The sequence below is a fragment of the Rana temporaria genome, chromosome 7, assembly GCF_905171775.1.
Source record: "Rana temporaria chromosome 7, aRanTem1.1, whole genome shotgun sequence".
Classification (NCBI taxonomy): Eukaryota; Metazoa; Chordata; class Amphibia; order Anura; family Ranidae; genus Rana; species Rana temporaria.
The window spans coordinates 168307003-168328048 of record NC_053495.1 but is presented as its reverse complement, the minus strand read 5'-3'; the positions used below and the strand labels follow the sequence as shown (position 1 = coordinate 168328048).

Here is a 21046-nt window from a genome sequence, read left to right as displayed (position 1 = left end):
TTGTGCATGTAGCACCCATTTATATTTGAATGTCACGTTGATATTTTTTCACATTTTGCAGCGCAGCTCTTTTTCACAAGAGCTGTAAAAACGACATTCATTGACAGACAGACATTCATTGACAGACAGACAGACAGACATTCATTGACAGACAGACAGACAGACATTCATTCATTGACAGACAGACAGACAGACATTCATTGACAGACAGACAGACATTCATTGACAGACAGACAGACAGACATTCATTGACAGACAGACAGACAGACATTCATTGACAGACAGACAGACAGACATTCATTGACAGACAGACAGACATTCATTGACAGACAGACAGACAGACATTCATTGACAGACAGACAGACATTCATTGACAGACAGACAGACATTCATTGACAGACAGACAGACATTCATTGACAGACAGACAGACATTCATTGACAGACAGACAGACATTCATTGACAGACATTCATTGACAGACAGACAGACATTCATTGACAGACAGACAGACAGACATTCATTGACAGACAGACATTCATTGACAGACAGACAGACATTCATTGACAGACAGACAGACATTCATTGACAGACAGACAGACATTCATTGACAGACAGACAGACATTCATTGACAGACAGACAGACATTCATTGACAGACAGACAGACATTCATTGACAGACAGACAGACATTCATTGACAGACAGACAGACATTCATTGACAGACAGACATTCATTCATTGACAGACAGACATTCATTGACAGACAGACAGACATTCATTGACAGACAGACAGACATTCATTGACAGACAGACAGACATTCATTGACAGACAGACAGACATTCATTGACAGACAGACAGACATTCATTGACAGACAGACAGACATTCATTGACAGACAGACATTCATTGACAGACAGACATTCATTCATTCATTGACAGACAGACAGACATTCATTGACAGACAGACAGACATTCATTGACAGACAGACAGACATTCATTGACAGACAGACAGACACATTCATTGACAGACAGACAGACACATTCATTGACAGACAGACAGACACATTCATTGACAGACAGACACATTCATTGACAGACAGACACATTCATTGACAGACAGACAGACAGACATTCATTGACAGACAGACAGACAGACAGACATTCATTGACAGACAGACAGACAGACATTCATTGACAGACAGACAGACATTCATTGACAGACAGACAGACATTCATTGACAGACAGACAGACATTCATTGACAGACAGACAGACAGACAGACATTCATTGACAGACAGACAGACAGACATTCATTGACAGACAGACAGACATTCATTGACAGACATTCATTGACAGACAGACAGACATTCATTGACAGACATTCATTGACAGACAGACAGACATTCATTGACAGACATTCATTGACAGACAGACAGACATTCATTGACAGACAGACATTCATTGACAGACAGACATTCATTGACAGACAGACAGACACATTCATTGACAGACAGACACATTCATTGACAGACAGACAGAGACATTCATTGACAGACAGACAGACAGACATTCATTGACAGACAGACAGACAGACATTCATTGACAGACAGACAGACAGACATTCATTGACAGACAGACAGACATTCATTGACAGACAGACAGACATTCATTGACAGACAGACAGACATTCATTGACAGACAGACAGACATTCATTGACAGACAGACAGACATTCATTGACAGACAGACAGACATTCATTGACAGACAGACAGACATTCATTGACAGACAGACAGACATTCATTGACAGACAGACATTCATTGACAGACAGACATTCATTGACAGACAGACAGACAGACATTCATTGACAGACAGACAGACATTCATTGACAGACAGACAGACATTCATTGACAGACAGACAGACAGACATTCATTGACAGACAGACAGACATTCATTGACAGACAGACAGACATTCATTGACAGACAGACATTCATTGACAGACAGACATTCATTGACAGACAGACATTCATTGACAGACAGACATTCATTGACAGACAGACATTCATTGACAGACAGACATTCATTGACAGACAGACAGACAGACAGACATTCATTGACAGACAGACAGACAGACAGACATTCATTGACAGACAGACATTCATTGACAGACAGACAGACAGACATTCATTGACAGACAGACAGACAGACATTCATTGACAGACAGACAGACATTCATTGACAGACAGACAGACATTCATTGACAGACAGACAGACATTCATTGACAGACAGACAGACATTCATTGACAGACAGACAGACATTCATTGACAGACAGACAGACATTCATTGACAGACAGACATTCATTGACAGACAGACATTCATTGACAGACAGACATTCATTGACAGACAGACATTCATTGACAGACAGACAGACATTCATTGACAGACAGACAGACATTCATTGACAGACAGACAGACATTCATTGACAGACAGACATTCATTGACAGACAGACATTCATTGACAGACAGACATTCATTGACAGACAGACATTCATTGACAGACAGACATTCATTGACAGACAGACATTCATTGACAGACAGACATTCATTGACAGACAGACAGACAGACATTCATTGACAGACAGACATTCATTCATTGACAGACAGACAGACATTCATTGACAGACAGACAGACAGACATTCATTGACAGACAGACAGACAGACATTCATTGACAGACAGACAGACAGACAGACATTCATTGACAGACAGACATTCATTGACAGACAGACAGACAGACATTCATTGACAGACAGACAGACAGACAGACATTCATTGACAGACAGACAGACATTCATTGACAGACAGACAGACATTCATTGACAGACAGACAGACATTCATTGACAGACAGACAGACATTCATTGACAGACAGACAGACATTCATTGACAGACAGACAGACATTCATTGACAGACAGACATTCATTGACAGACAGACATTCATTGACAGACAGACATTCATTGACAGACAGACATTCATTGACAGACAGACATTGACAGACAGACAGACATTCATTGACAGACAGACAGACAGACATTCATTGACAGACAGACAGAGACATTCATTGACAGACAGACAGAGACATTCATTGACAGACAGACAGACAGACATTCATTGACAGACAGACAGACATTCATTGACAGACAGACAGACAGACAGACAGACATTCATTGACAGGCGTTTTTAAGCTGTAAAAAAAGGCTAACACAAGTGGCTGTAAAAACGCCAGTGGAAATGAAGCCTAATAGTAGTGCATGAGGACTCTACAGAGCAATTTGCACAATCTGCTAAGCAATCAATTATAAAATCATAAGTTACAAACCTTGTGTCCCTCCACAGTTATGGATCATCTAGGCATAGAACATCTTTGATCTAATAAAGAAAAAAAAAAAAAGCCAACTTTAAAGGCAAAATGTACAAATGAAAGGAAGCTTCTTATTTTCTACACTGCATCAGAATAGAATATTTCCCTCAGTCTTATTCAGAGAGATTCCCATTGATTATTTCAAGTCATCATGTACAGCATTATGTTCTCATATCGGGCAGAAGAGACATCAACTTACCCGAGTGTACTGCACCATGATGGACTGGGCTCCACATCTATTAAAAAAAATTAAAATTTGTTAGCAGAAGTGTACACATTAGTGGGCTCTTTGCTGCCTCTCTTTGTAATGCCTCAGAACATATATTGGTGGTAAGCTGTCTCATCATCCTCACAGTCAAGAGTAGCAAATAAGTGTCATCACAGTAGCATTACACTGTATAGTTAGGCCCTGAACTTCTCTCCGGGTTGGAAAGACTAAAAGGCAAAGGCTTCACTTCGTAAGGGGATACGCCCTCAGCATGGTGATATGTGAAGCTCTGCTGATTTCTATCATCCAATCATGTATAAGCAAATAATCTCTTGCATGCGATTAGGTATTCTTTACAAAGAAAAAAGTCACATAACCACACTCTGGGAAAATTCCCTTGAAAATACCTGCCCCTGCTGTGACTGGACACAGCAGGAGCTAATCAATGGCCCAGCGGATGCAATGTCACAAGGGTGAAGGGTGTACATTTTTCCTGACACAATGTATGGCAGGATAAACCCAACAGAAATACTGAGGCTTATAAAAAGGTCAAATCCCAAGTGAGTGAAGGCATATTACACCAGGTGACAAGTCCTTCATCAAAAAGCTCTGGGGTTTAGACTTAGTCCCCCCCCCCCCCCCCATTATTGTGCGCATGAGACCTAAAAAGAAAAAACTTTTTTTTACCCACCTGGAAATGCCTGTTGCTATGCGGTCCCACGAAATCTGCCTTTGAAACCACCTAGGAATCTGACATCTCCTTCTAATGCTCCTGGGAAATGTGTGTCATCATTTCCCAGGATGCAGTGCACTGTCCAATTATCACTCCCCATCCAAGACTTCCAGGAAGTGCTTGTAGGCTTCACAGTGCCCACAAGCAAAATGACAACAGTGTAGACATAGGTTTTATAAACTATCTTTTTTAAATATCTATGCGGATCGGCGGCGGATTGTAAAATAGTAAGTGACCGGATTTATATTATAAAAACGCAGGATGAAAGGACATACATTTAAAAAATGCTAATTGTTGTTGGAACTCCGCTTTAACTTCTGCCAACTGAGTTGTTAACTGCAGATTGCACCGTAGGAAGGCAAACCAAAACACCTGTGAGGCAGCAAAACCCAGGTAACAGACAAAAATGCAACTCCATATGCAAACCCAGTAGCACCCAAAATGGTTACCACACCCAAGAAGCAAAGTAGAACATTAAACCTTAGGCTTAAAAGACAGACTTGAGCCAAGGCTGTAAATTTACCATGAGACCGACCTCTCCCCTGAGGCTTGTATAGTCAGATCCCAGGTGAGTGACAAAGTATACCCGGTCTTCCATCAAAAGTTTACACTTCATCCTTCCCAGCTCTCTAGTGGGAAGGGAAGGTTTCTGTGAAAAAAAAAAAAAAAAAAAAAAAAACTTCTGTCAGCTGAAAATAACAGACTGCAGATTGTACTGTGTGTAGGGAGGTAAACCAAACACCCATGAGGCAACCACACCCAGGTAACAGATACTAGAAACAATTAAGGCCAATTAGTGTGCTCTGTGAGGCTAGAGAAGATTGGGGAAGAAGGGAAAAAAACCCACACTGACACTTTCAGTTAAGGAGTAGTGGGACCAATAAAAAAAAAACAACAATCCACCTTCTAGGGATCCCCTACAGCCTAAAACATGGATCTTGGCACTAGTTGGGCTTCCCCCTATTGACCAAGGAGGATAATGAACCTAACAGTGCCCCGTCACATTAACCCCAACTCAAGGGGGCCCAGGTGACAAATTACAAGCTAGGTGAAAAAATAGGAGCAAACACAAGTGAAAAGTAGGTACAGCAACCTCCATCTTACCTGTGTCCTTCTGGTACCAAGGGCACCTGTATCAGCCTGAGCTGTAATCTACATTGAGCCCAAAATGCAGTATTAGCTCCTCCACCTGTAGCTTCCTGACAGCCCTTGCTTGAGGAAAATGCTGTTTAAAAAAAGGCACCAGCTAGCCCTTTCCCTTCTCCGAAAAAGAGACTTGGAACCAAAACCTCCGGCTCCTGGAAATGACCCCCCATAAGGATTAGTGCCGTGCATCATCCGGTCACAAAGGAACACAGACAGGCCACAACCCAACGTAGCTACTGCACAAGCCCCTCTGCCCAAAGATTTCCTATAGTGCAGACAGTGCACGTACCCAGACATTTGGACTGGGAACCCACACTGCCTGTGCTGGTTCCTGTCAAGGGGGTATGCCACTTCCAGTCATGGCATTCGCCAGGCATGGAAGGAGAAAGGGAACCAAGCTGCCATTTTCCTCCATGGAGTGGTCTTGGACGGCCTTCTTGACAAAAATCCTACTAGCTGCTCCCAGTGGAGCCAAGTAAGTAAAGATGTGGGTGGCACAAAAAAGAAAGCCAGAGACCAAAGGCCTACCTAACCCTGGTTCCAGGTGATGCATCTCCTCCGTCTGGCGAAAACACAATAAACTGACCAGTTCAGCAGAGGGACTGCCTTTTAAAGTGTATTGGTGATGTGTTTCCTGTTCCTGTCAGGAGGAGGGGCTTCTCTCATGGGCTGTCCTGAAAGACAACTGGGGGGAAAAAAATGCATTAACCACTTGCTTACTGGGCACATAAACCCCCTTCGTGCCCAGGTGAAATTTCAGCTCCCGGCACTGCGTCGCTTTAACTGACATTTGCGCGGTCGTGCGACGTGGCTCCCAAACACAATTGACGTCCTTTTTTCCCCCACAAATAGAGCTTTATTTTGGTGGTATTTGATCACCTCTGCGGTTTTTATTTTTTGTCGGACACTTTTGACACAATTTTGGGACCATTAACATTTATACAGCGATCAGTGCTATAAAAATGCACTAATTACTGTATAAATGTGACTGGCAGTGAAGGGGTTAACACTAGGGGGTGAGGAAGGGGTTAAATGTATTCCCTCATTGTGTTCTTACTGTGTGGGGGGAGGGGACTGACTGGGGGAGGTGACCGATGCTGTGTCCCTATGTAAAGGGACACAGATCGGTCTCCTCTCTCCCTGACAGCACGTGGAGCTCTGTGTTTACACACAGAGCTCCACGTCCTGCTGTGTAAACGACGATCGCGTGTGTCTGGCAGACATCGCAGCCGCCAGGTAGTCGCATCGGCTCCCGAACGATGCGCCGGGCACGTTGTTTCCCCGCTGCGCGCCCACCAGTGGCGCGCACAGGGAACAACAACAACAGGACGTCCAGGGACGTCCACCCGGCACTTGAGAGCCGCGCTGTGGACGTCTTTCGACCATAGCGCGGATCTCAAGTGGTTATAGATGTGCAACCATAAGACCATACAAAAAGAACAAAATATTACAGCGCACACAGGGCCGGCGCTAGCGCAAGGCAACATGTGCACTTTCCTTGCGGCGCCAGCGCCGCCCAAGGGGGAAAATTGACCATGACAGCCGCCCTCCTTTTAAAGTCCCAGCACAGAGGGGGACCCGGACAGCAGGGGGATCGGAGCGGCGGGTGGGGGAAGCAATTACAAGAGCAATCAAAAGGGAGAGAGAGGTGACAGGCAGCTGCTGGTGCGGACGTTTTTAATAAAATAAATGTTTAAATACAACCCACTCACTCTTGTCAGAGCTGTAGGCATGTCAGTCTGTGAAGTCGGCTGTCCCATTCTCCCCTCCGATCCACGCTGCTATTATCGCTGAATCACTGGAGGAAGCCAAGTATACAGAGCCGTAGGGAAACTGCAATGTGCTGCCAGCCTGGGATTGCTGTGACCAATCAGAGCGTTCCGGAGGCTTAACCACGCCTCCATCATCAGAGGCTGACAGTTCACATGAGATTCCTGTGGCTCTGTTTCCTCCAGTGATTCAGTGATGACAGCAGCGTGGATCAGAGGGGAGAATGGGACAGCCGACTTCACAGACTGACATGCCTACAGCTCTGACAAGAGTGAGTGGGTTGTATATAAGCATTTATTTTATTAAAAACTTCCGTACCAGCAGCTGCCTGTCACCTCTCTCCCTTATGTTTGGACTCTGTATTTCCCCTCTATATTTTCTCCCCCCTCCTCCTCTGTATTTTCTCCCCCCTCCTCCTCTGTATTTTCTCCCCCCTCCTCCTCTGTATTTTCTCCCCCCTCCTCCTCTGTATTTTCTCCCCCCTCCTCTGTATTTTCTCCCTCCACCTCCTCCTCTGTATTTTCACCCCCCTCTTCTGTATTTGCCCCCTCCTCTGTATTTTCACCCCCTCCTCTGTATTTTCACCCCTCTCTTCTGTAATTGTCCCCCCTCTTCTGTAATTGTCCCCTCCTCTGTATTTTCACCCCCCCTCCTTTGTATTGCCCCCTCCTCTGTATTTTCACCCCCCTCCTCTGTAATTACCCCCTCCTCTGTATTTTCACCTCCCTCCTTTAATTGCCCCCTTATCTCTGTATTTGCATCCCCCTCCTCTGTATTTGCACCCTCCTCCTGTATTTGCACCCCATCTCTGTAATTACCTCCCCAATCTCTGTAATTGTCCCCCCTCCTCTTTAATTGCCCCACACTCTGAATCCCCTGCTGTCCAGACCCCCCTGTGTGCTGGTGCCCCGTGATACCCCGTCGGCTGCCATGGGAGTATTGGAGGAAGGGGTCTGTACTGAGGGGGATGTCTATACTGATGGGGGGTCTGCACTAAAGGTGGGGTGTCTGCACTAGGAGGGGGGATTCTACACTGAGGGGGTCTATACTAACGGAGGGTGGTCTGTACTTAGTGTGGGGTCTATACTGACGGAGGGTGGTCTGTACTGAGGAAGGGGGGTCTGTTCTTAGTAAGGGGGATCCATACTGTGGGAGGGGGGTCTGATATATATACATATATAATGTATGGTGTGTGTGTGTGTGCGAGGGGGGGGCAAAATGCACCTTTGCCTGAGTTGGCAAAAATCCTTGCACCGGCCCTGAGAGCACACAATACGACATTTAACTCCTGCAAGGCTATTTAAAACACCTGAACATTTGAAAAAAAATATAGGGATTTAATCACACCATGGGGCTATAGTGCGCTTAAGCCCACTCACTGCATCAAAGTACCCCATTGTCAGTGGGTTCTATGCTATTCATAGAAAGATCCTGCTTCTTAAAAAAAAAAAATGCGTCTTATCTAATTTTTTTGCTTTCAAAGAAACGCTGTTGAACGCAACTGCCTAAAAACGTCAAAAAACGAGACTGTGTACATGGTCACATAGGATAACATTGAATGAGTTCAGGGGCAATTGAAAAAAGCGTCCAACTGCCTCTGAACGTACGTTTAGCAGCGTCCCGTGTACATGGGCCCTAAAAGTTATTTTTTTTGGTGTTTGGAACACTATCACTAATGGACTTTTTAGCTTGCTATATTTTCAACAATGTCTTTTTTTGCAGTGATATATGTTCATGATTATGATTCAAGATATATATATATATATATATATATATATATATATATATATATATATATATATTTATTGTATTTTCACTTGTATATTCTTAGCGCCACCTTTTAATAAAGGCACTTGTCTGTCCAGAGAGGTCTTCACCTGAGCCAATTCTTTAATTGGCCTCGGGTGCAAGCACCTCAAGTAAGGGACACAAAGTGAAGCCACAACAGGTTTCCTACTGAGCATGCGTAAGTGCCTTGTGAATGGTCCCGTAGTCTTCTGGGACCAGTGATGTATCCTAGAAGGCTGTTTTTTTTTGGGGGGGGGGGGGGGAGATGGTAGAACGGAGGATCTTGGCTGCAGAAACACTTTATCTTTGTGGAGAATCAGGAATGGCACTTTGCCTGACAGCGCCTCCAACGCATAAATGTATGATAGATGTGATGCCCACTTTTATAAGAGAGCAACCTAAAGTTCCCTCCCTAATGGGGGATAAAGTATGGTTTCTGCGGGCCAGGGAGAAACAAATGAAAATCCCAGGGAAGCACCTGATGCTGTAATGTCTGATCTGTGAGACTCATTGAGTAAAGGGCAAGCAAGATGCTTCTGGAATGAGATGGATAAGTGGATGGAAAGCAGATTCATGAAATTTGAAGGCCTGAAAAATCTGGACAGACTCTCAGTTCTCTGCAGAAAGTTTTAATGAATCCTTCAGAAGTAAGCGTCCTCTAAATACCCTATAAAAATAATGCCCCTTCGTATAGCCAGTGGATATGCAAACATTTTTTTTCGGAAAATACTCTTGGACCCAAGCATAGGCCGAATGGCAGTGCAAATGTTGGCCTCCTGAAAAGCAGACGTTGATGAGGGGGCGATGTGCAGGTAAGCATCTTAAAATGTCCGCTGATGCAATATCGTCCCTCTTGCCACAGCAGCAATTACTGGAACATAATAGTATGTTTTGGCAGACATTTACTGCCCTTTTCCAGCAGATTAGAGACACAAGATCTATGGAATACTTCATGGCTAGACTGCGCAATACCCCAGCTGTATTGGAAACTTGGAATGATCGTCTTGGGCTACTACACACCAAGTGGCTTCTTTCTCTTCTCTCCTTAGGGGTCTGGCCAGTGGCAGCCAATCCATTAGGGGCACTTAGGTGCCGCCTCCCTATCCACGATCTACTTACAGGGGCACCAGACTATGGCTTCCAATTGGGAGGTTATTTTATTTAAATCATTTGATTAGAAAGAGGCTACAATAGGGGTGGGCTTGGGGTACAGAGCACTGTGCCTCGATCCCACCCAGTTGTGTGACAATAGCAAATGAATATTTGCTGTTTTCACACTAAATCTCCCTGCCAATCAGGAAGCAGGCCATGAGACGTTTCCCGACAAAACATCAGGCGATCCTTTTGGGCATCGAAGAGACAAGACCCACGTCAGCAGCTGCCACGTTGAAGGAAACCAGAGCCGCTGCCTGCCACCTAGATGGAGTGCCGGACCGAACAGCAGATGGTTTTGGTGGCGTTTACCACCCCCCAGGCCACCAATGGGTCTGGCTACACCTTCTTTGCTCACCTTTAACTGTCATGTACAGTATTGCTGCATCGTATTGACAACATGCATCAATTTTTGCCCTGTTGGATTATAGGTTCTTGTATGGGCTGGTCCACTGCTGTGGCTTTAGTGTGGGTCATCTCAGTTATTACTTGGGAAATAGGATTTCATCATACTTGCCTGTAAAGTTATTTTCTTTGAATACATCACAGGACACAGAGGTAGGCTATTCATTACTTACATGCCACCTCAAGGTGAATAGACACTGGAAGACCAAAGTCTTAGGACAGGAAGTCCTCCCCATATAACCCCTCCCATACAGGAAGTACTTCAGCTTTGTAGCAAGCACTGAATCCTCAAAAGAGGGGGTGGGACGTCTTTGTCCCATGATATATTCAAAAGACAAGGATTTTACAGGCAAGTACAAAATATATTTTCTTCTTTCGCTAGCAGGACAGAGTTAGGCTATTATTCATTACTTACTGGGATGTCCCAGAGCAATAGCCTTGAGGGAGACACCCTGCCAACAAAAAACTTTAAATGGCAGGCTGTAGTAAACTATGACCGAAAGCTGAATCCTTGGCTGCTCCAACATCTACCTGATAAAATCTGGTGAACATGCACTGAAGACCAGGTAGCAGCCTTACAAATCTGAGCCAGATACCCATGGCAAGAAGCCCAGGTGGTTTCTACATCCCTGCTAGAATGAGATCTCACCCAGAAGGGATGAGCCTTACATTTTAGACTATAGGCCTGAATAATCAAATGGTAAACCCAATCGGTGATGGAAGGTTTAGCCAGGTTTGCCCCTTCTCGCAAAAAAAATTCCAGATTCAAACGAAAGGCAGACACCGCATTTGGCAAGGATGGAATAGGACACAACACCATGTTGTGGTGAAGGATTAGGTATGGTACCCTACCCGAAAGGGCTACCAATTCCAACAACCTTATAGCCAAAGCAATGGCCATCAGGAAGGCTAGCTTGCGTGACAGCAAGACTAATGGAATTTCCCTGATGGGCTCAAATGGTTGCTTCTGTAATACCAGGTTTAAAGTCCAAGGACACATAGGTGACCCAATATGAGAGAGCAAGCAAGTTACCCCCAGCATAAAGTTTCAGACCAGCCAATAAGAGGCTAAAGGCCTTTGGAAGAATACTGACAGGGCTGAAATCTGACCCGATTGTACTTAAAGCCAGATTTCCACAGCCGACTAGGAAAGAGAATTCTTCCAATCATGCATTTCCGGGGATGCCATTTTCTGGCTCCACAGCAATACAAGAGTCTTCCAGACCTTTCAATAGATCTTCATAGTGACTGCTTTTCTGGCACTCACTAGGGTAGACACCATGATCCTTACCAGTGGTTCTCAACCTGGGGGAGGGGGTCGGGAACCCATCAGCGGTCAAATGGCAATTTGCCAGGGGTCACCGAATCCTGAGCTGTTCCTGAAGCCCACACCACTCTTCCAGCAGATGCAGCCCAGCTGGGCTGTCCCTGGAGCCACCCACTCAGCCTTTTCGCAGTTCACAGCATGGGGGGCAGAGACTAGAGGTCAGCTGACTGGTGAGAATTGTGAAGTGGGAGGGGCTGGGGAGACCCTATGTCCTGATTAGGGCATAGGTGACCTTGATCAAGAGCACCCAAGTTAGCTGATCAGAACTCAGCCCAGTGCTGCCTCTGATCCCACCCCCCACCAGCACTGCAACTCATCCCATTCCCCCCACCAAGGAGTAAGAGAAGGAATAAAAAAATAGAGAATACATCGAAGGGAGAGGAGTGATAAATCCCAAAATTTACCATAAGGGTTTTACTGTACGAGTGGAAGGGACTCAGGGAAAATGTCCGTGGTTTAGGGGCGCAAATTACTTGTCTTGGGTGCCGACAACCCACGCTACAAAATTAATTTTACTGTTGGGGGTCCCCACATGGGAAATTTTATCAATGGTCACGGCACTAGTGAGGTTAAGAACCACTGCTTAACACCCTGCCATCAATAGCCACGCCCTCAAATTTAGAGACTGCAAATTGGGGTGGAGTATAGAACCTTGACAGTTCAGGGTGGCATGAAAGCAACCAAGTCTTGACTATTGCCAATCTCAATCTCTAGGGGGGCAGGCTGGTGCCACCAGAATGACTGGAAGCCCCCCTCAGAATCCTGTCCTTGCAGACACTGGCTAAAAAGAAAAACCTGTACTTCCTGTATGGGGGTGGGTTATATAGGAGCAGATTTCAGGCTACAAGTGTCCATTCACCTAGAGACGGCATATAACCCAGTAATGAATAAGCCAATTTCTGTCCTGTGCTGTACGTACGATAAAGACTATTTTTTACGTTGGTCCGTGCATGTGAAACTTCAGGGTACCCCCCCCTTTTTTTTTTTTTTTTACACATAATTTTTTTTGGGGGGGGGGGAAGAATCTTCATTCTGACAGGAGACATGCCGGATCCTGTTCCCTGTGATTGGAAACAGTGGTTTGTCATGTCCCCCCAGTTACAACACAGCGAAAGAACAGTTAACTAAATGACTGGCAGGGAAGGGTTGTCTGCTGCAATCTTGTAAAACAAGTCTATAAATCTACCCTGTAGTTTGTAGACAACTTTTGCGCAAACCAAATGCACCTATTGCAATTTAGTTAAAATACGTATTGGCCTAAACCAGGGAGGCCACATGTGGCCCGTGACCCCCTGCTCTGGCATAGAATACCGTTATTAAAAGGTCAGTTTTATTACTAAAAAAAAAAAAATATCAGTGTATAAATGGGCATATCTGTTTTACAGTGATTACTGGGATGCTTTCAAACTGATCCACAGGTCGCAGAGCACCTGTGTGTTACCTGCACAGAGCCATAGGCTTCTGTTATTACCTGTGAGTTTGGTGAGCTTTCTGAAAGTGCACCAAACCTGCAGATAAATAGAAGTCTATTGGAAAGCCAAGGTACACTGAAGCACATCAGTGTGAAAGCAGCCTTGAGCCCCTTCACACAGTCAGTCTGACCCAATTGGACACTCCATTCACCTCAGAGTGGCAGATGTAAACCGACTTGTGTCCTACCTCCAATACAAGTATAGTGGGCTGTGTCCATGTCCACTCTGCATATACAGAGGAGACACAGGACCTGCCATCCACCGCCTCCACTCATTGTGGCCCACGACCGGTTATCAAAACTCTTAAGTGGCCCTTGCTCTTCACAAGGTTGGGCACCCCTGGCCTAAACTGATACAATACATATCCAAAGAATACACACTTTTAACAAAGTAAAATGGGTTTTCAAAATTTGTCTATATATAAAGTGGCGATCAAAATACAACCAAAAGAAAGCTTTGTTTGGGTAGTGTCACATGCCCATGCAATTGTCAAAGCAACATAGTACCACATTACAAAAAAAATGGCCTGTCAGGAATTGGGTAAATCTTTCCTGGGGCTGGAGTGGTTAAAACATAATGAAATGGCAGCTTCTATATACATTCCTACCCCGACAAAAGCCGGCCCCTAAGATTTTCAATCTAGCACTTAATTTGTAGTGCTGACAATTGCACTATAGCAGGGAAATGCAATTAGCGGACCTCCAGCTGTTGCAAAGTCCCGTTGTGCCTCTGGGTGTCATGCGTGTGGCTGTCAGTCTTGCTATGCATCATGGGATTTGTAGTTCTGCAATAGCTGGAGCTCCGCCAATTCCATATCCCTGCACTATAGCATTTTAGTTTATTCAATAATTTACTTATTAGTACAAGTCATAAGAAAAAGGCAGTTTTACAATTTAGTTTTTAAATTTTATTGTATTTGGTCATTTAGCATTATATTCAGTATACGCTGCTGAGATTGTGCCTTCATCCACACTTGAATCTGTAGGTTAGAAGACAAAGATTTTAGTGCAATGTTAGAAGTGCATAGAACAAGTGCTTAAGAATGCTCAAATGACAGGGAAGTCAGTACTTTTACTGTCATCTGTAATCAGTGAGAGAGTTCAAAGTATTTATCATCATGCATCCCCATAAGAACAGTTTACATAGCACACTTACAAGATAGATCTGGACACCCAGCTTCGTACGTATATCTTGATACCTGTGAAAAAGCACAAGTGTTAATGATGCCTTTGTGATGCAGACCTGCACTTTCACCTTTCAAAAAAGGGGGTGGGAACACTTGTAGAGCACAGCCCCTGCATCTGCCTAGGTAATGGGGGATATCCCCCCCTTCAGCCTCCTGGGACACCAATATCACATTCCAGGAGGCGCTGTATAAAACAGCACATGTGCAGTGAAATCAAAGGGCCATGGTACCAGATACCACTGCATGCCTTCAGAGGTCTAGTGGAGTCCAGGCCTCATCAGGTTGCCGGTTTGGTGTCAAGAGACCTACCCATTATGTGGGTGATCAGGTTATGGCCGATGGGTGTACATGCCTTGAAAGTCACATGTTCACCCACACCTGCAAGTGCTAGGTCTCACTTTGCTTCTGGGGGCTCAGATGGCACATGGAAAAAGGAGACCACAAGTTACAAGTGGAATTTTAAGGGATATTTTGGCTTGCATGGCAGAGGAAGTGTTACCAACCTATATGCAATATTGTGTTGGCATAACAATGTAACCTCAGAAAAAAGTGGAACGGTAATAGTGAAATCAGGTTTCATATGGCAGAATCGTTTTCATCACTGGTTACAGTAAATTAGGTAGAATGTACAATTTCGCAAAACATGCTTCACTTACCATAGTTGCATCTTGATTAATAAGCAGCTTGATCATTACCAAGAGGAAACCTGGAGAAGCAAATATACCGTTTAGGGAAACATTTGGAATAGTTGGACAACATTTTCCCTAGTGTTAGTCTGTATCAGCGAGTCATATTGTCCTCAAAGTGATCAGAGACCTGATTCTTAAAGTCATCATTTACAGACCATTGAAAAAGTAATAGCATGCACCAGTTGATTATAACATTTGAAAATGCTGCACTTTCTAAATATTGTGCCAGGGAAGGAGTATCATTCTTTGCTCACTAGGGAACCTGCTGTGAAGCCAAAAGTTCATCACCCAGGCTGGACCTACTTGTCAAGTGAAACTTTAGTAAACCCCCCCCCCCCCCCCCCCCACAAACTTACACAGAATAGGCAACTGGAGGGCTATTATTAGGGAGGTCACCTTAAGCAAAATACTGATGAACTACATTTTTTTGCATGCAAGCACAGCAACTAAAAAGTAAAAGTATTCACTTACCATTTTTAAAAGCATCCTCCCGACTTTTGCTTGTAAACTGTAGCCATGCCTACAAAGAAACATAATATTCAATATTGTGCCTGTGCCCAAGCAAATGATAAAGATTTTAAGAATGTATCAGATAGGAGCGAAAGATTGTTCTTCATAGCAATCAGCTGAACTATGGTGTCATCATATACAATAATCCTATACATCAATATTATATAGATTAACCCACCTCTTCCGAGTCCTAAGGTGGCGGCATGCAAACTGTTGCCAGACCTACAAAAGATGCAGAGAAGAGATTAGTTTGAGTTTATTAGTTTCTAAAATAGTTGTGCCGAGTTTTAATATTTTAACCGCTTATGCCGAGGGCAAATTGTTGCTTCCAAACTGCTGCTCTGACCTGCATGTTGGGCCTAGGCTGAGTGATTACACAAGTATGTACCTTTGCCATGTGGGCACATTTTCTACCCTTCAAGTTCTTTAGAATGTTCTACAACCCAATCCCTTTACATGGCAGAGGTTTACCAATGCAATGCTGAAACTGAGAATAGTACGTTAATTCTAAACTATTGTTACCTACAGGTAAACCAAGGCAAACCTGTAGGTAAAACAAGTTTCTAAACGTGCACCATTTAGGAGATATTCTAGCGAGCAGCAGCTATGAAGTCACCAGTGCACGTGCTCTAAACGGTATACTGTGCTGTTCAGAGCTTTGCAACGTGGCCGAGACTCATGCACTTGTCAATGCGGCTCCTCCAGTCCGTCCCCAAGCCTAAAAAAAGGAAGACCCTCTGCAGCGATTACAGTGCGCTGCTGGAGGGCTTAGTTTAAGGCAAGCCTTTCATAACGTGCTAGTATGAATATACTGTATTAAGCCATTGCCTTGCAGGTAGAAACTTAAGTGTTTACCACTTTAAGGCAGTGGTAAGCCGCATACACATGATTGGATTTTGTAATGGGAATTGTGTGATAACAGGCTGTTGGAAAATCTGACAGTTTGTACGTTCGACAATTTGTTTTAAAAATTGTCCGCCAACAAGTGTTGGATTATCCAATTGTGTGCACACAAGTCCTTCGGACAAAACTCTAAAGTACAAACACACTTGCTCAGAAGCAAGGCTAACCATAAACCCATTAGCAGAAGTTGCCCAAAGGGTGTCGCTAAAGAGCCAAACACAGTTTTGCATTTGAGCGACAATGCTTTGCCGTTTGTATACACAAGTTCGCGTCCAACACCCTTCGGACAAAAGTCATACGCTTGGATGAAAAATGAGGCTTTAGACATCTTGACTTGAAATTTTTACTCTTATTAGCCTGACCAGGATATGTACAAGTGCCAAGCCTAGACATCAAGGGTGCCAGTGCCAAGCATATAGCACTGTTAATGGTTAGGCATGGCTTAGATTTGTATTTAAAAAGCCACTTTACCAGAAAAAAAACTCAAGCTTGAGACAGGATTAATCAGATAGGAGCGAAAGTGTTCACCACAGTCAGTCTGATGAACTATAAAATCATCATGTTAACCTGTGTACAAGCTGTTATTTTATCCTGCCCTCAATCAGCAAAAGTTGTGTTAAATGATTTATCTTACCTTTACATTGTTTGCCCTTGAAGTTAACACCTAAAAAAATAAATACAATTTAAAAACTCATCTTCATCAAGCAGCCAGTTACAACTAAACTCTAGACCAGGGGTAGGCAAACCTGGGGCCCTCCAGCTGTTCTGGAACTACATTTCCCATGAGGCATGGCTGGCAGTTAGTAGCTCCCAGAGGCATGCTGGGACTTTAGTTCTGCAACAGCTGGAAGGCCCCAGGTTGCATACCCCAGACACAGCATACATCAGACGTAGGTTTCTTTCATTCTTATTCAGAGAGATTCCCATTGATAAAAGCAAAAATCATCATTGTATACCAATAAATGACAACAAGTTTTTTCTAGAAGCACTTACATTGAAGTTGACCAGCTTTGCAACAGCATCTGAAAGATCAAAAATTGTTTATGTAAATAAAAATGCCACCTACATTCATCTTATTTAAAGTCCTTGGAATGTAAAAAATTAAACCCACATGGACCCCCATAGCAGAAAATTGCACCGAGCCAAACCACCCATACAAAACTAGGTATTGACAAATTTTGCACGAGTTCAGGCCACAACTACAAGCGTTTTCCCAACAGAGCGGGATTATTGGCAGGTTTATCCACATCAGAAATCTTGCAACTAACTTTACAAAACCAGGGTGATTGACAGCTGCAATTGTACCCCATACATTTGGCACTATACAGTAGTGTAAAATCTAGTTAAGCCTCAGTGGTAATAAAGATGTCAGAAATCACTTCTGTCCACTACTCTTACAGCATCATAGGCTTTTTTTTTTAGTTACATTTTATAATTTAATATTTCAAGCAATTCTTACCAATTTAGCCATAGAGTGTTCAATGGCATGCACTGTATTTTCTAGTAATGGCCATCTTAAGGGCACCTCTTCACACATGGATACCTGCAAAGAGATTTAATAGAAAACAATTTAGCCAGGGAAAAAAATAAAAATAATGACATGACCAAAATCTTTAAAGGAATCATGTAATGGACTGAAAGCAAGACAATTGCCACACTGCAGGAATAGGGGGCAAAGGGGTTCATTTTTCTTGCTCACTCCAATAGGGATTCCCTTTAAATTCTGGTAGTTACCTCAGAAAAATATGGAACGGTTAAGAGTATAATCAGCCTTTATATCATATGGCAGAATCAGTTTCATCACTGGTAACCAAAAATGTTTATTTTTTTAAAGTACGTACAAATTACACAGATTGCTCACCGGTAAATTAAAGACCCACCAATGATGCACCTAGGGGGAAAACCAAAACAAAATGGTAGTTAGCACAGCTTAAGTAGCTCATCAGTGCATGCACAATACAGTTGTGGGTTTAGATCAGCAGTAACACAAGTCCACATATATATTTCAGGTCAGACATTTGAAACATCATTTGAAACCCAAAAAAGGAGCACAATACTTCAGGAAACTACACTCATGATGGCTGCAGAATGTGAGATGGTACCAGTTAAAAGGGCACAAAGGAACCACACCATACTGACCCACGTGCACTAGACAAACTGCCCTTCAAATCCTACAAACTTGGGGATGTTCATATTTGACACCTACCACCCCCCCCCTTCCAGGGGAGATCAACCAGGTAGTTTAGCTTCACTGCTACAAGAAATGGCAGGCCAAAGAAAAAGTTGGGGTGTTCCCACAGGTTGGATTCTCGGACAGGCAAATGTCCCAATATTAAAAGCCAGCAGCTACAGAATTTTAAAAAAGGAGCCTGGACACTTTAATATAATATTTTTTTGGGGGGTGGTTAAACTTATTTTTTATTAGCAAAAGTTTACATGTCAAAGGCCTGGAGCCAAGTTATTATTCACCCTCTAGTCTCTCCAAAAGTACAAGAAAATCCCCAAATTGTGGGTTGTTCCCAGATAGAGAAGTCTTCCAATGGGGACGCTAGTTCTGGTGACCTGGTTTAAGATTTCCGGTTTGGCTACAAGACAGAAAACCTCCACAATGGGACACAGATAGTTTTATTTTATATACTGACGGGGGGTCCTAACCCTCCTTTGCTCCAACCCAAAAATGCAAAGTTTTGCCTATAGTTCCACTTTAACGATTCTATAAGTACGCAGTACAATTACAAGGCGTACTATAGAAGGTGTTGCTGTACATCTCAACTAGATTATGACTGGAGCTGCTGCAATGCCCAGAATAGATCTTACCTTGTAGCTCTTGGAGAAGTCTTGTGCTGAAAGGGCCAATACCATCTGTAACCAAAAAGACAGACCATTTAGTAGGTGGAAAGGCAAGATTCAGCTACAAGGACAAAAATCAAGCAAGTCAGATAGAGCTAATAACAGACCTCCATGGGGTTGTCAAGTATGTTAAAAAAAATCATCATGTAAAGCAAACCATTGACTCAGGTGTAAGCCAATAAAAATTGTGACAGGCCGTGATCAAGGTGGGGGGGGGGGACCATACACCCAAGACAGTTTGTAACCCAGCAAAGCTTTTCCTGTATGCCACATTCAGTATACTTACTGATAAAGTCATCCCTCATCCTGTAGTTTGCTTCTGTGTACACAACCTGCAGAGAGAAACACCAATTAGTGGAGGTTTTCAACATTTTGTTCAGTCCCTCCCAGGAGACAGACACATCAGATAGGAGCGAAAGACAAGCCGTGTTCATCACTGTTCCATCTGCTGAACTATGCAATCATCATGATGTCTGAGATTTGATTTTTGATGTCAAGAGATGCAAAGCCTTGCTAAAAGGATCTAAACCAAGCACAGCTTGAACCTACAATGGTTACATCAGTATGTCCGGCCCTAATAAATGCAAGTGGCATTTCAGTTTCAAGAAACAATCAAATGATCGATGGACAGACAGATCTTGCAGGGTTCATATTGACCCACAGTGATCATAAGCAACATTTTTAAGATCCACGATAGGCCTGCAGCACATGTCACTTAAAACCAAGGCCGTTTAGCATATGCAATTTCTATCAAAGCGCAACTAAAGGCTTTTAGTTTGGAGAGTGAGTGTATTGCCATCTGTGACCCAGCTACTCTCATGAAGGTAAAAACCTTTAGTACACAGCTCCCTTCTGCCCTCCCAATGCCAATCTTGATCCAGCAAAGTGCTGGAGAGCAGCTTCTCCCAGCTTTCTGCCTCATTATCTCAGACAGCAGCAGGAACCATTGGCTCCTGCTACTGTTAGCCAGTGAGGAAGCAGAGCCGAGCCCTATTGTGTCTTATGGACAAAGCTGGGCTTCATGAGCAAGCACGCATTAATGTGCCCATAGCAAGCAGCTTCCTATGGAGGGACTCGGGTGGCAGGAGCCAGGAGTACAGGCAGGGGAGAATCAGGACTGGCTGCTCTGTGCAAACCATTTACCTTTAGCCCATGTTCACACTGGTGCGATTTGTCAGTTCAAAATGGCACCCATTTGTTGGCAACTGAACTGTTCAAACTGCCACGACTCATGTTGCAACTTTGAAAAAAAAGTGTTACTGAACTACTTTGAACCCCCCCCCCCCCCCCCCCCAAATTTCATTGCAAAATGCATAGATGTTTAACAAAGTTGTAAATAGATATAGATAGAGCAGTTTTTTAAAATTGTGCTGAAGTAGCTGCACCAGGGCTGAGTATCACCTTAAAGACCTAATCCAATGTTGAATAGCCATCTTATAATTTCATACTTTACTATAAGGCTCCATGCACACTGAAGCTAA

At 43.7% G+C, this 21046-nt stretch overlaps 9 non-coding genes and 2 pseudogenes across 9 annotated transcripts; all 11 read right to left on the bottom strand.

The window, feature by feature from the left end:
- Positions 1-3507: 3507 nt before the first annotated feature.
- LOC120946366 lies at positions 3508-3587 on the bottom strand. Its single transcript, XR_005750699.1, has one exon. It is a non-coding gene; the product is annotated as a small nucleolar RNA SNORD79 (small nucleolar RNA).
- Positions 3588-3734: 147 nt separating this feature from the next.
- LOC120946347 lies at positions 3735-3815 on the bottom strand. Its single transcript, XR_005750682.1, has one exon. It is a non-coding gene; the product is annotated as a small nucleolar RNA SNORD24 (small nucleolar RNA).
- Positions 3816-14482: 10667 nt separating this feature from the next.
- Positions 14483-14554, bottom strand: LOC120946360. The gene has a single exon (XR_005750694.1). It is a non-coding gene; the product is annotated as a small nucleolar RNA SNORD81 (small nucleolar RNA).
- A 594-nt stretch (positions 14555-15148) lies between these two features.
- On the bottom strand, positions 15149-15220 carry LOC120946394. The gene has a single exon (XR_005750722.1). It is a non-coding gene; the product is annotated as a small nucleolar RNA SNORD47 (small nucleolar RNA).
- Positions 15221-15882: 662 nt separating this feature from the next.
- Positions 15883-15957, bottom strand: LOC120946412. The gene has a single exon (XR_005750735.1). It is a non-coding gene; the product is annotated as a small nucleolar RNA snR60/Z15/Z230/Z193/J17 (small nucleolar RNA).
- Positions 15958-17211: 1254 nt separating this feature from the next.
- LOC120946416 lies at positions 17212-17285 on the bottom strand. Its single transcript, XR_005750739.1, has one exon. It is a non-coding gene; the product is annotated as a small nucleolar RNA snR60/Z15/Z230/Z193/J17 (small nucleolar RNA).
- A 310-nt stretch (positions 17286-17595) lies between these two features.
- LOC120946376 lies at positions 17596-17668 on the bottom strand (annotated as a pseudogene).
- Positions 17669-18061: 393 nt separating this feature from the next.
- LOC120946449 lies at positions 18062-18126 on the bottom strand. Its single transcript, XR_005750770.1, has one exon. It is a non-coding gene; the product is annotated as a small nucleolar RNA SNORD75 (small nucleolar RNA).
- Positions 18127-18446: 320 nt separating this feature from the next.
- Positions 18447-18524, bottom strand: LOC120946398 (annotated as a pseudogene).
- A 162-nt stretch (positions 18525-18686) lies between these two features.
- LOC120946440 lies at positions 18687-18750 on the bottom strand. The gene has a single exon (XR_005750761.1). It is a non-coding gene; the product is annotated as a small nucleolar RNA SNORD78 (small nucleolar RNA).
- A 1210-nt stretch (positions 18751-19960) lies between these two features.
- Positions 19961-20038, bottom strand: LOC120946435. Its single transcript, XR_005750757.1, has one exon. It is a non-coding gene; the product is annotated as a small nucleolar RNA SNORD77 (small nucleolar RNA).
- Positions 20039-21046: the final 1008 nt, after the last annotated feature.